Source organism: Sinocyclocheilus rhinocerous, unplaced genomic scaffold (genome assembly GCF_001515625.1).
Source record: "Sinocyclocheilus rhinocerous isolate Xijiao unplaced genomic scaffold, SAMN03320098_v1.1 scaffold839, whole genome shotgun sequence".
In the NCBI taxonomy this organism is placed as follows: Eukaryota; Metazoa; Chordata; class Actinopteri; order Cypriniformes; family Cyprinidae; genus Sinocyclocheilus; species Sinocyclocheilus rhinocerous.
Window position 1 is genome coordinate 1,177,951 of NW_015652287.1, and position 2,609 is coordinate 1,180,559.

The 2,609-nt window shown below is 49.8% G+C and overlaps 1 protein-coding gene across 1 annotated transcript in view; it reads right to left on the reverse strand.

Moving 5' to 3' along the window:
• Nucleotides 1-2,609, reverse strand: part of bbs9 (Bardet-Biedl syndrome 9) — a 119,922-nt gene that overhangs the window by 12,059 nt on the left and 105,254 nt on the right. The gene's annotated exons all lie outside the window — the stretch shown is intronic.

Sequence of the window (2,609 nt, forward strand, 5' to 3'; positions counted from 1 at the left end):
CTCCAACGACAATATCATTCCCGACAAGCTACTCTTGGCACCAGTACAATGGGATATCATGACTGAGATTGAACATCTGAATCTTCAAAATCCGCCACCTCCTGAATGCCCTGCAAACCTCACCTATGTCCCTGAATCCCTTCGACCACGACTTCTAACCCAAGTACACGTAACGCTCAGTCCGGGTCATCCTGGAATCACTGCCACAGAAAATCTGCTCAGGAACTGATTTTGGTGACACAACCAAATTTATCCAGAACTGTATCACATGCAGGGAGGGCTCTGTTATAGAGGAGGCTCCCATACCGCCTCCTCCTCACTACCAGAGGGAACCGTCTCCCGAATATTAGCCATTCCCATTCGGACTCCAATTCCCATCACCCCTCATGCCTGGGACTGATTGCTCATCCACACCTGCACCTCATTTACACACACACATATAAGCCACTCACACACACAGACTCTCTGCGAAGTCTTGATTTCCCCTGGCTGTCATCTCTGAGCGTTATACCCGTGTTTGCTTTCTTTGTATTTGATCTTGGACCGTCCCCTGTGTTTTCTGATTGTTCTCTGCCTGCCCCGATCTTGGATTGTTTCACCTGGACTGTGTTTGCTAGCCGCCTGCCCTGATCTCTCGCCTGGTATTCGACTCTGTCTCTGTCCAAGCCCCTGCTGTTGTGTCTTGCCGGTATTTGACACTGTATTCTCTGACTATTCTAAATAAAAGCTGCAAATGGATCCAAACGCTTCTGACTTGTCACAACAGAAGACTTCCCCAAACAGCGATCCAGCAGCGTTCGTGCAACTATCCACAGAGCTAACTGCACAGGCCTCACAGCTCGCCATGCACCAATACCAGTTAAACCGGCTTACTACTTTAACCGAGGAGCTGGTCAAAGCACTGCAAGGACTCAACATATCGTCACCCGAAGCCGCCTCTCAACAGCCGCCTATTCGCAGTAGCCCTCCACCTGCTCAGACACCCCCAATCAGTCCACGACTCGCTTTTCCCGAAAAATTTGATGGTGAACCCGCCAGATGCAAAGTCTTCCTACTCCAGTGCTCGCTTTTTGTTAACCAACAGCCCTCGCTGTACCCCACAGACTCTAGCCGCATTGCATTCGTTTGCTCATTACTCACTGGGAAGGCACTGGAGTGGGTCACCGCTGTCTGGAGGATGGATGGTTCGTCATTTCCCACCTTCAATGCATTCCTGCAACATTTCCGCGATGCCCTCTCAACGCCTATTGGCAGTAGCCCTCCACCTGCTCAGACACCCCCAATCAGTCCACGACTCGCTTTTCCCGAAAAATTTGATGGTGAACCCGCCAGATGCAAAGTCTTCCTACTCCAGTGCTCGCTTTTTGTTAACCAACAGCCCTCGCTGTACCCCACAGACTCTCTGATCTGCTCTCGACGCTCAACTCGAGCCACGCCCCGTTACATGCCTGAAACCACTACCGCAGCCGAACCCATGCAACTAGGATTTACTCACCTCACTTCCGAGGAACGCGAACGCCGCATGCAGAACCAACTTTGCCTCTATTGCGGTCAGGCCGGACACATGAAAATCTCCTGCCCGGTCCGTCCGTCTTCCAGTTCTCGATCTACATGCCAAGATCGTTGTCTCTGAAAGATTCCCCGAGCTTCCAGTCATGCACCTTCCCCGCCTGTTCAGAGCACAGACAACCTGAACCTGCCCCCAGAGTACTCTGATCTCACTGAGGCATTCAGTAAAAAGAAAGCATCTCAGCTCCCCACTCACCGTTCTGTCGACTGTGCCATAGACTTAACGCCCGGTGCCAATCCTCCCAAGGGTAGAATTTTCCCGTTATCACAACCAGAATCCGAAGCCATGAAACTCTACATCGAGGAGGAATTAGCTAAAGGATTCATCCGACCGATCTCTCGCCTGGTATTCGACTCTGTCTCTGTCCCAGCCCCTGCTGTTCTGTCTTGCCGGTATTTGACCCTGTATTCTCTGACTATTCTAAATAAAAGCTGCAAATGGATCCAAACGCTTCTGACTTGTCACAACAGTGAGAGCAGAGCCAATTCTTAAAAGAACAATGCATATTTGAAAGCACACGTCCAGTTTTGTGTGAGTGAAGGAAATCTGCTTGCGAGTGGAGATTCGTGCTCGCGCATTAGGCCTACATGGATCACGTCACATTATGCGCTCTCGACATTGTCATTAAGATCGCGCTATAGAAGCCGCCTAAAATTAAGTATAAAGAAGAGAAGAAAGCGACCCTAGGCAGCTGCCTACACAGGATCCGCCACTGCCAGATGCAGTTAGAAATTTACTAAAAACGTGCAGACCTTCTCTTTTGCGCGTGCAACGTTTCACTAGCTTGCTCACCTGATGCCCCCCCGTCTGTGCCCTCAGTGCGCCAACAGCTTGCTTGCTCAACACAGCCCAGCGTTACAATATGCCATAATTCCAGCCAATCCAGCCAATCATTGCTAAATTCTGATAGGCTGCCTTGACAACCAATCACAACATTCCTTGCATTACTTCCACAGCAGAAGAGGAAAAATGCAGTGCATGCATAATTATTATGCAAGTTGATATTCTGATCATATTTTTTTCCAAGCACATTTGACCA